The sequence below is a fragment of the Petaurus breviceps genome, unplaced genomic scaffold, assembly GCF_028583685.1.
Source record: "Petaurus breviceps papuanus isolate PSGF00001 unplaced genomic scaffold, PetGlider_PUasm1.0 90686, whole genome shotgun sequence".
NCBI lineage: Eukaryota > Metazoa > Chordata > Mammalia > Diprotodontia > Petauridae > Petaurus > Petaurus breviceps.
Genome location: NW_027187309.1, coordinates 5440032 through 5452774, shown reverse-complemented (window position 1 = coordinate 5452774; position 12743 = coordinate 5440032). Strand labels below are relative to the sequence as shown.

The 12743-nt window shown below is 36.6% G+C and overlaps 1 protein-coding gene and 1 long non-coding RNA gene across 2 annotated transcripts in view; one reads left to right on the top strand and one right to left on the bottom strand.

Moving 5' to 3' along the window:
• Window positions 1-12743, top strand: part of CSMD1 (CUB and Sushi multiple domains 1) — a 2654573-nt gene that overhangs the window by 2053973 nt on the left and 587857 nt on the right. The gene's annotated exons all lie outside the window — the stretch shown is intronic.
• LOC138144108 (uncharacterized) overlaps window positions 1-12743 on the bottom strand; it is a 130853-nt gene that overhangs the window by 61584 nt on the left and 56526 nt on the right. The gene's annotated exons all lie outside the window — the stretch shown is intronic.

Genomic DNA, 12743 nt, shown 5'->3' with positions numbered 1-12743 from the left:
CAGCCTGCGCTCCCTTCCATCATCCCCCTTCTCATCCACTTACCCCCTACTCTCCTTTAGGGTGACATACCCTATTTAGTGTGTATTTCATTCCCTCCCTGAGCCAAATTCAATGAGAATAAGGTTGACCCATTCCCTTTTGCCTTCCTATTCTTCCCCTCCAGTGTAACCATTTTCCCTTGCCTCTTCTATATGAGATAGTTTACCCCATTCTATCTCTCCCCATCTCCTCTCGTTATTTTCCTCTCTCACTTCTTAATTTCACCTTTTAATATCACCCCTTCCTATTAAATTGGTCCTGTGCCCTCTATCTATGTATACCTGTAAACATATATACATACATTCACATATATATTCATAGGCCTGTATACCCTCCGATATAGACATACATACACACACACACACACACACATATATATATATATATATATATATATATATATATATATGTTCCCTTCAACTATTTTCATACTTAGAAAAGTTTTATCAGTTACAATTATCATTTTCCCATGTAGGAATGTTGTCAACTTATCAACTTTGATAAGTTCCTTATGATTTCTTTTCCCTGTGTACCTTCTCATGCTTTTCTTGCTTCTTATATCTGAATGTCAAATTTTCTATTCAACTCTGGTTTTTTCATCAAGAATGCTTGAAAGTCCTCTATTCTACCAAATGACCATATTTTCCCCTGAAACATGATACTCAGTTTTGCTGGGTAGGTGATTCCTGGTTTTAATCCCAGCTCCTTTGCACTTTGGAATATCATATTCCAAGCCCTTTGATCCCTCAGTATAGAAGCTGCCAGATCCTGAGTTATCCTGATTGTGTTTCCACAATATTCAAATTGTTTCTTCCTGGCTGCTTGTAATATTCTGTGTTGATATCAGAATTTCATAACGAGGATATTATATTCCTTGGAGTTTTCTTTTTGGGATTTTTTTTTAGGAGGTGATTGGTAGATTCTTTCAACCTCTATTTTGCCCTCTGGTTCTAAAACATCAGGGCAGCTTTCCTTGAGAATTTCTTGGAGGATTATTTCAAGGTTCTTTCTTTGATCATGGTTTTTAGGTAGTCCAATTATTTTTAAATTATCTTTCCTGGATCTATTTTCCAGGTCAATGGTTTTTCCAGTGAGATTTTTCACATTGCCTTCTATTCTTCTATTTGTTTGGATCTGTTTAACATCATCTTGATTTCTCATAAAGTCATTAGCTTCCATTTGCTCCAATCTAATTCTGAAGGAGTGATCTTCCTCAGTGATCTTTTGAGATTCTTTTTCCATCTGGCAAATTTGGCTTTTTAAGGCATTCTTCTTCCCATTGCCTCTTTGAGCCTCTTTTGCCATGAGTTAGTCTATTTTTTAAGGTGTTATTGTCCACAGTCAGGCTGTTGACTCTCATTTCATAATTTTCTTGCATTGTTCTCATTTCTCTTCCCAATTTTTCTTTCACTTCTCTTATCTGCTTCTTAAGGTCCTCTATGGCCTGTAACCAGCTTGAAGTTTTTTTTGGAAGCTTTTGGTGCAGGAGTTCTGACTTCTGTCTTCGTTCTGTCCATGCTTTGATCCTTTTTGTCCCCAAAATAGAAGTCTAATGTCGGATTGTTTTGCTTGGTTTGCTTCCTTTGCCTGCTCATTTTGCCACTCAATTACTTGATTTTGGGGCTTTTTGCCATAGTAGGACTCTGCCACCAGACAGGGGAGCTTCGTTCCAAAAGCTGGGGTTTTCTCAGGTGCTGGAGGTATTAGTTGGGTGCCCTCTCTGAAGCCTCCACATGCTGTGGCAAGCTGGACACACACCCCAGGAACTCCACCCTAGAATGTAATCCAGATCCAAGCAGGTTAAAGCAAGAGAAATTACCCCTCAGACTGGTTGCTTGGTCCCTCTACACTCTACAGGCCAGGAGCTGAAACTACTGCCTGGTGGCGGCTGTGCTGCAGCCCTCAGCAGCTTCTCGCCCCAGGGGGAAAAGCCTATGCACTCCCAATTACTGGGTCCCAAAGTCCACACTGCACTGACCTCTCACTTTGTCCTTAGCATCTATGTGTTGATAATTTTGGACTGCCACAGCTGTTGGTGGTCTGGAGTCCCTCCAGCTTGTGGCTGGTCAAGCCCGCCGTGGGGCTAAAACTTCAGCGTGAGGCTGGCGTCGGCTCCCAGAGCAGTGCCCTGGCCAATTCCTGCCAGCCTGCCCTGCTGTCCTCAGCAGGAGGTTAGCTTCTCTGTGTCATTTTGTGGGTTCTATAGCTCCAAAGTTTGTTCAGAGTCACCTTTTACATGAATTGGAGGTGGTGGGAGCTGGAGCTGTGTGGAGGTCCTGTTTCTACTCTGCCATCTTGTCTCCCCCTGACCTTTAGTCAATTTGATAAAAAAAAAAAAAGAAAACCAAATTACCAGTATTAGAAATGAAAAGGGTGAATGAATCTCCAATGAAGAGGAAATTAAAACAATAATTAGGAATTATTTTGCCCAATTTTATGCCCATAAATTTTATACTCTTAGTGAAATGGATGAATATTTACAAAAATATAAATTGCCCAGATTAATTTTAGAGGAAGTAGAACACTTATATTTCCCCATCTCAGAAAAATAAATTGAAGAAGCCAGCAATGAACTCCCTAGGAAAAATTCTCCTGGGCCAGATGGATTTACTAGTGACTTCTATCAAACATTTAAAGAATGATTGATTCCAATACTTTGTAAACTATTTGGGAAAATTGGAGAAGAAGGAGTCCTGCCAAATTCTTTTTATGACACAAATATGGTACTGATACCTAAATTGGAAAAGGCCAAAACAAAGAAAATTATAAACCAATTTTCCCCATGAATATTGATGCAAAAATTTTAAATAAAATATTAGCAAAAAGACTACAGCAACTTATCACAAGAATAATACACTTTGATCAGGTAGGATTTATTCCAGGAATTCAAGGATGGTTCAATATTAGGAAAACTATTAATATAATAGATCATATCAACAACAAAACTAGTAGAAACCATATGATTATCTCAATAGATGCAGAAAAAGCCTTTAACAAAATACAACACTCATTCCTATTAAAAACAGTAGAAAGTAGAGGAATAAATGGAGTCTTCCTTAAAATAATAAGTAGCATTTATCTAAAACCATCAACAAGCAATATATGTAATGGGGATAAGCTAAAAACATTTCCAATAAGATCGGGGGTGAAACAAGGATGTCCACTATCACCCCTCTTATTCAATTTGGTCCTAGAAATGTTAGCTGTAGCAATAAGAGAAGAAAAAGAAATTGAAGGAATCAGGTTAGGCAAAGAAGAGACTTAGCTATCACTCTTTCCAGATGATATAATGATATACTTAGAGAATCCTAGAGAATCAAATAGAAAAGTATTTGAGATAATAAATTTGGTGGAAGTTCCAGGATATAAAATAAACCCACATAAATCCTTGGCATTCGTATCCATTTCTAATGAAGTCTAACAGCAAGAAATAGAAATATTCCATTTAAAGTAACTGTAGACATTATAAAATATTTGGGAATCTACCTGCCAAAACAAACCCAGGAACTATATGAACATAATTATGAAACATTTTCCCTCTAATAAAGTCAGATCTAAATAATTGGAAAAACATCAGTTGTTCGTGGCTAGGTTGAGCTAATATAATAAAAATGACAATTTTACCTAAATTAATTTACTTATTTAGTGCCATACCAATAAATCTACCAGAATATTACTTTATAGAGCTGGAAAAAATAGTAACAATTTATCTGGAAAACAAAAGTTCCAGAATATCAAGGGATTTAATGAAAAGAAATGCTACAGAAGGTGGCCTAGCCCTACCAGATTTTAAACTGTATTATAAAGCAGCAGTCATGAAAACTACCTGGTTCTGGCTAAGGAATAGAGTGGTGGGTCAGTGGAAAAGATTACATACATAAGAAACAGTAGTCAATGACAGTAATAATCTACTGTTTGATAAACCCAAAGACCCCAGTTTTGGGAATAAGAACTCACTATTTGACAAAACCTGCTGGGAAAACTGGAATATAGTATGGCAGAAACTGGGCATAACCAATATATTACACCACATACCAAAATCAAATTGAAATGGGTGTACAATCTTGGTATAAAGGCTGATACTGTAAGCAGTATGGGAGAGCAAGGAATAGTTTACCTGTCAGATTTATGGAGAAGGGAAGATTTTATGACCAAGTTAGAGATAGAGTGTTACGAATTTCAAAATGGATAATTTTGATTACATTAAATTGAAAAGTTTTTGTACAAATAAAGTTAACATAACCAAGGTTAGGAGGGAAGTGGAAAATTGAGAAAGAATTTTTACAAGCAGTGTCTCTGAGAAAGGCTTCCTTTCTAAAATATACAGAGAATTGAGTCAAATTTATAATGATGGAAGTCATTCCCCAGTTGATAAATGGTCAAAGGATATGAACAGGCAGTTTTCAGAGGAAGAAATTAAAGATATCTATAAGCATATGAAAAAATGCTCTAATCATTATTTATTAGAGAAATGCAAATCAAAACAACTCTGAGGTACCACATCTAACCAATCAGATTGGCTATGATGACACAACAGGAAAATGACAAATGCCGGAGAGGATGTGGAAAAATTGGAATGCTACTGCACTGTTGGTGGAGTTGTGATCTTATTTTACAATTATGGAGAGCAATCTGGAACTATGCCCAAAGGGCTGTAAATAAGTGCATACCCTTTGACCTGGCAATACCACTTCTAGGCTTGTATCCCAAAGACATCATAGAAGTGGGAAAAGGGCCCGTTAGTACAAAAATATTTATAGCAGCTTTTTTTTTATGGTGGCAAAGAATTGGAAATCAAGGGGATGTCTATCAATTGGGAAATTGCTGAACAAGTTGTGGTATATGAATGTAATGGAATGCTTTTGTGCTATAAGAAATGAGGAGCAGTGTCGGCCAGGTGGTGCAGTGAGTAAGAACACTGGCCCCAGTGTTGGGATGACCTGGGGATCGAATCCAGACTCAGATACTTAGCACCCACCCAGAAATAACTGGCTGTGTAACCTTGAGCAAGTTACTTAACCCCAATTGTGAAAGAAAGAAAGAAAGAAAGAAAGAAGGAAGGAAGGAAGGAAGGAAGGAAGGAAGGAAGGAAGGAAGAAAGAAAGAAAGAAAGAAAGAAAGAAAGAAAGAAAGAAAGAAAGAAAGAAAGAAAGAAAGAAAGAAAGAAAGAAAGAAAGAAAGAAAAGCGAGCAAATGGAATTCATAATAACCTGGAGAGACTTACATAAACCACGAGAACTTTGTACACAGTTATAGACACATCATATGTGTGACGACCAGCTTGGATAGACTGTGCTCCTCTCAGCAATGCAAGGTTATAAGATAACTCTAAAAGACTCATGATGGAAAGGGATATCCTCAGCCAGAGAAAGAACTACAGAGTGAGAGCAGATTGAAGCAACCTACTTGCTCTTTTTTTTTCTGTTTTTATTTTGTTTTGTTTCTTCCTTCTCATTGTTCACTGGCACTGGTTATAATCCTTTCCAACTTGAATGTATTGAATCATTCAACAAATGAAGGTTTTTGTAGATCCTGTATTTGATTGCATGCCGCCATTGGGGGTAGGGGGAAGAAGAGGGAGCAGGAGAAAATTTGAAACTCAAGGGACTGTGGAACTCAGTGTTATCAGCCAAAAGTAAACAAATAAATTTTTAAAAATACCTCAAGGGCTTCATTCTAAGCAAAACTTGAACTCAGTCCAAGCAGAAGTTTCTTTGGTCAGCATTTGTTTAACCAGAATGATTGATTAGTCTGAACCTCACAATATTACAGCATAAAATAGCTTTATTATCTATGTTTGTATAAAAAATTATCTGATGTACATTCGCAGATAAGCACCAATTTCATAGAACTCTATATGTGCAATTTGAAGGCAAGATGATTGAGGATTGAATAAAATTAACATATTTATCTTAAGGTAGCTGCCTTCAAATATAGATAAGCCTAACCTTCCACACACACACACCCTACAGTGAGATCTCTTTGAAGGATTGGGGGGAACCCCAACCCCGAATTTGTGATTATTATGAATATTAATACTAATTATAATACACATTAAGATTTTATACAACAGTTACCTAGTGTATCCAAGACAAAAAACAAAATCCTCAACCTGGAATTTAAAGCCCTGCCCAGTAGGGCTCTCAGTTACCCTCATATTTCATATTATTCTCCTTTAAACACTCTTCATTCTATTCAATATGGCTTGTTGCTAGTTTCCCATTTAAAATCATCCATCTTTTACTTCTGTGCCACTGTTTTAATGGCCTTTCATGTTTGGAATATATTTCCTCCTTATCTCTACTTTGTGCATAAGAAATATATGTAAATTACTTTGCAGATCTTAAAGCTATTTGAAATATGAGCTTTTATATTGTTATCATTATTATTAGAAATTCCAACTTCCTTCAAAGTACTACTTAGGTGCTATCTTTCTGACTTCTCCAAAGTACTGGCACCATTCTTGAAAATATTTTCCTTTTGCTTTTACCTGTATACCTTTTAAATACCCATAATAGAATGTAAGTTCCTTGAGGGTAGAGAGGATTTCCTTTTTTTTTTCTCTGTATCCCTAGTAATAAGCAGAGCAAGTGTTTGTACATAGTAGGTGCTAAAAAAAGCCTTATTGAATCGAATGGATGCTGTATTTGGAAAGCCAAAGAGTCCATTATCATATATTCCTTGGCCTTTATTTTTTCTTTGTCAGTTTCTGAAATTTCATTCATCTAAATCTGTAAACTTCTTTTCCCAATAGAGCCTTCTGTTAATGCATTGAATCTCTTCTGTCTCATCAGGAAATCTTAAAGTGAGGGAAAGTTCATAATTAACCTGTTATTAATATGGTTTGGGATTTTGCATGAGTCCAGAATCATAGGGCGAGGATAGGTGGCTCAGTGGATAGTGTGCTGGACCTGGAGTCAGGAAGACTCATATTCCTGAGCTGAAATCTAGCCTTAAACACTTACGAGTTATGTGACCCTGAGCAAGTCACTTAACACTGTTTGCCTCAGTTTTCTTATTTGTAAAATGAGCTGGTGAAGGAAATGGCAAACCACTCTAGTATCTTTGCCAAGAAAACAAAAAATGGGGTCATGATGTGTCAGACATGACTGAACAAGAACAAAAGGCATCTCCATGGATGGAGCACTGGGCCTGGATTCAGGAAGATTTGAGTTCAAATTTGGCTTCAGACACTTACTAGCTCTGTGACCCTGGGCCTCTCTGTTTGCTGTAATCTATCGGAGAAGAAAATGGCAAACCACTATAGTATCTTTGTCAAGAAAGCCCTATGGACAGTGGTACATGGGGTCACAAACAGACAATACTGAATGACTGAACGAGAAGAATCTACAATCAGTTAGCCATCACTGGGTTGCATATACTAGCTATGTCATCACTACTCTATTTCTCACATAGTTGCTTGATGTCAAGTGTACAACTGTTCTGCTTTAAGTGTAAAAAAAGATGCATCAGCAAGATAGGCCTGCTTTGAAAAATGCATTTCTCTCTATAATGAAGCAAAGCTACAAGAATTTATTCTGTGATTTCGTTTGGGAATACATAAATGATCAGTGATTTCTTCATAGTAGTAGAGTTAACCAATGCAGATTTTAATCCAGCCATGCTCTAGTACTATGTACTAATGGAATTCTAGTTCTACGTCTGGGGGCATAGAGAGTAATTGAGTTGCCCAGTGTCCACAGCTAATAAGTATCACAGGTAGGAATTCAACCCAGGTCTTCCTTACTGAAAACACAGAATTCTATCCTCTGGGCCATGGCATCTCTCATGAAGTTTTTATGGTTTTGAGGTATTAAGAAGCAATAAATAAACAAACAAATAGTTAAATAGATGTCTACCAAACATATAGCATTGCTATCTTTAATGATTAATGATTAGATTAACCATGGACAATTCAAGTATTGGAAAATCAGAATAGCAATGTGCAGAACTGCCTCTGGTTTTATGTGGGGCAGAAGGGAAAGAAACCTTTGCAAGTGTCTTTTTATTCTCAAATATACTCTTTTCAACTGTTTGAATATGAGAATCTTCTCCAAATTGGCTCTTTTCTTAATATATTGGCAAAAATTTCCAGGTGCCCTTGGCTCCCCTACTGTCTTTCTCTATCCCATGTGCTTTGCTCCCCTGTGCTAGAGGCTTCTTCTAAAGAGGATCTGGGTCAGTGAGAGGAGGCGAATGTTAGGAATAGAAAAGAGAAATTATAGCCTTAAGGATAACAATCACAAAATGTAACTGTTACTTGAGAAATTTCCTAGAATAGACTAGGATATGTAGGAAAAACTAAATTAAATTCAAATTACATACAAATATATATGTGGCCCTCCTAACTGGAATGTCCCTAGGAAATGCCCTCATAGAAATCAGTTTTAATATATAGACTATTGATAGGACCATGAAAGTATTAGACTTTTCATTCCTATCTAACTATATCCCTACTGCCTACTTCCCAATTTAAGAAAAAAAAAACCACACACACACACAAACAAGTCTCTATTTCCACCAATTATGTCATTTAACTAAAAGTGAAACTGTATATTTGTGACCAAAAAAAAAAAAAAAAGGAAGGTACCTATCCTAGTGGATGTGTTTTCTTTCTCAGTCTGCTTGTTTGGATTTAAATACACTGGAAGACAGTGTTGCCTATAATGTGAAATGAAGTTAATCCCTCACATCAATTGGAATGGACAATATACTACTTCCTGAACTGTCTGCACTGCCATGTAAATAACCGTAACAGTTTTCAAGTGTAATTTGTGTGTGTGTGTGTGTGCGTATGTGTGTATGTATGTATGTGTAGAATATGTATGTGTGTGTGTTTAATAGAATACCTAATGGCTTGGAAATTAGTGTACCAGGAGTGTGGTAGACATAGAATAAATATTATATGTGCTTTGAATGGCCTGAATAAAAGTTTTTGTTTAATTATTATGATACATAATTTAAAAAAGGCTCCAATAACATGTCCATATGGCATGCTCCTTAAATGTTGGGAGGGAAAAAAGGAAGGAAAGAAGAAAAAAGAGGAGGGAAGGAGGAAGAGAAGTATAGAAAAGAATTACTAAGAACTTAATATATGCCAAACTCCGTATTAAATGCTGGAGAAAATACAAATACCAAAAGAAACACATTCTCTGCCCTCAAGAGGTTCATATTTTAGTACAAGAAACATTGCACAAAAATGGCCAGGAAGGGGCATTTTGCTTTAGAAAGTTTTGGGGAGTATGAGTGATGCTATTAGAAAATTAATATACCTCAGTCAGGAACAATGTCAGAGACTATTTGATCATTTTTCATAGTTCCAGAGCTGAGTGGATAGGAAAAAGTAGGGAAGGATAACCTAGTAGCCTTTAGGTGATTGTAGATTAGGCTGTGGAGAAGATGGAAAGAGAAAAGGGAGCGGAGTAAAGCAAGGTTAAGGCATTTCCTAAAACAGAGTTCCAAGAGATACATTCACCAGTTAAGGACACCAAGGCTCCTGGGCATAATCTCTGGCCTGGGCATTGAGGATGCTGTTGTGGAGGTATTTAGAGATTAGGAAGTAAATAAATACCATACTAATAAACAGATGATGATACAAGTCAATTGAAATTTAAGTTACCTAGGTCAAATCACCACCAAAATATCAGCATTACAGACTGTGATCTCTGCTTCCCTATTACTTTGACTTAATGGTTTCACAACATGGACATTTGCCTAGAGATGCCATTATGGCTCCTGGCCTGGATCTTCTCTACAAAATTTGTACATTAAAAAAAAAAAGACTATTGGGGTGGCTAGATGGCACAGAAAATAGAGCACCGGCCCTGGAGTCAGGAGGACCTCAGTTCAAATCTGGCCTCAGACACTTAATACTTAGTAGCTGTGTGACCTTGGGAAAGTCACTTAACTCCAAGTGCCCTACCTTCCCCCCTTTAAAAAAGCAAAAAAAAAAAAAAAGACAATGAACAACTTTCTAAAAAACAATCACAGGCCTATCGAAACTCATATCTCACTATGGATAAATCTGTGGTATGAGTGTCTAAGAAGGGAATAATCTCCATGATTTGTTAGTTGATATTGTTCTCCATGAAATTGTACTTCCAGAGTACCTTCCCTTTGTTTATATTAATCCTCTGGTAGAGGATTGTAAATCTTACTCCAAAAAAATCTAGTTACATGAATCTTATTCTGGACAGATAAAAAGCTATAAGAGTATGGTAGTTACTAATTTTGGATTTTATAATAATTTTGCCCATCCTAGAAGAAAATATGTAGTTGCTAATATTTGAAAGAAAAATCTCAAGTGATAATACTGATGAGTGGTTAGGATTATAGAGGATATTTTGTGTTCTGATGAATTTTATGTGATTTTCTTTTGCTTTTGCTTCGCATTCCAAAGACTTGTTTATAATCATATTTTTGTTAACCTAGACTAGCTTAATAAGCTTTATTGAGGATAACTATATAATTTCATGCATGAATTAACTAAATCTTATTTAAATAATACTTGTGATGGACCTGGATATACTGATTACTAAATGCAATGCACACTGTTGAAAATCAAGTGAAAATCTTCCAGATGGCATCTCTTTCAGTGGCAGTTCATTTCTCCACACTCAAAAAGTAAATTTAAATGTCTAGCCTCATTAAGTCATAGAATCTTGGCATTTTTTTGCCTTTTCCCCAAATTGGAAAAGGATAAGGCCTTAATGATTAGCTAGTACATATTCTTCATCTTATAGTTAAAGAAATTGAAGCCCACAGTGGTTAAATGCTTTGCCCAAAGTCACACTATTAACTATTAACATAACCAATACTAAATCCTAGGCCTTGGAGTCCTAGTTCAATGCTCTTTTATTCCATCAAGTCAAATAAAATTTATTTGACTTTTATTTTTATTTATTAAGCAGCATCTACCTGCCAGGCACTGTGCCTAAGCTCTGCTGATACAAAAAAACAAAAACAAAACAAAAAAAAAACCCTGCTCTCAAGAATCTCATGGTCTAATGGGGGAGATAACATGCAAACAACTATGTACAAACAAGATATAAAGGATAAAGTTTAGATAATTTAAAAAGAGAAGGGCATTAGCACTGTGGGAGTTTGGGAAGGCTTCTTGCAGAATGTAGGATTTTAGTTAAGATTTGAAGAAAGCCAAAGAATGTAGGAGCTAAAGATGAGGGAGGGAGGGAGGAAGAGAGAGAGAGAGAGAGAGAGAGAGAGAGAGCACATTTTATGCATATAGGGTAGTCAGTGAAAATCTATAGAAATAGGAGATATGTTTTGCAAGGAACTGCAAGGAGACCAGTAAGACTGGATTATAAAGTACATGGATGTGAGTAAGGTATAGGAATGGGAAGACAGGAAGGAAACAAATTATAAAAGGCTTTAAAAGTCAAATAGAAGACTCTATATTTGATCTTGATTGAAATAGGGAACAACTAGAGTTTATTGGTGTTAGGAGTGACAATCAGATTTGGGCTTTAGGAAGATCACTTTGATAGCTGAATGGATTGTGGACTGAATTGGGGTAAGACTTGAGGCAGGAATATTAACCAGCTGGTTATTACAATAATCCTGAGGTAAAGTGATCAGGGTTTGCACTAGGTTAATTATGGTATCAGAAGAGATGAGGGACTATATAATAGAGATTTTATAAAGGTAAAATCCACAGGGTTTTACAACTGATTAAATATGCGTGATGAAAGAGAGGGAGGAATTGAAGAGATATCTATAGAGATTGTTTTCTTGGATAACTCGAAAGGTGATGGTACCCTGAACATTAGTAGGAAAGTTATGAAAGGGAGAAGTGCTTGGCAGAGAAAGAAGGAGTTCAGTTTGCACATGTTGAGTTTAAGACTACAGTATATCTAGTTCTAGTTGTCTAATAGCTAATTGGAAAGGGAAGACTGGAGGTCTTAGGAGAGAGTTTAGGACTAGATAAATATAGTTTAAAAATATCTGTATAGGAATTATAATTGAACCATCAGAGCTGAAAAGGAAACCAAGTGAAATAGTAGGCAGGAAGAAGAAAAGAGGGCTTAGGACAAATCCTTGGGAGATTGATACCTAGCAATAGCAGACACAGTCTGGATAAAGATACAGCAGAAGATTGTGTGGTCACTTAACCCCAATTGCTTTGCCTTCCCCCCTTCAAAGAGAGAGAGCAACAGACAGAGACAGAGAGAGAGAGGGAGAGAGAGAGACAGAGAAAAAGAAAAACATTAACTACTATGTTTGGTCAGTTTCTTTTCATTTCTATACAATGACAAAAGTGAAACAATCCCTGTCCCCTAGAAGGGGATACATTTTATCTCTCCATTACACTTATCTACTCCATTACTGCAGGGCAATTAGGTGGCACAGTGGATAGAGTGCTGGGCCTGCAGTCAGGGAGACTCATTTTCTGGAGTTCAAATCTGGCTTCAGACACTCACTAGTTTTGTGACCCTGGGCAAGTCACTTAACTCAATTTGCCTCAGTTTCATCATCTGTAAAATGAGCAGGAGAAGAAAATAGTAAACCACTCCAGTGACTTTGCCAAGAAAACCCTAAATGGGATCACAAAGAGCCAGACTACTGAAAAACAACTGAACAGCAATTGTGTCACATTACACTTGTGTTTTTCAAGTGATGTGTCTAACATTGCTTCATTACGAATTTAAATGGTTTGATTTAAAAGAGAGAAATATATAAAACTGAG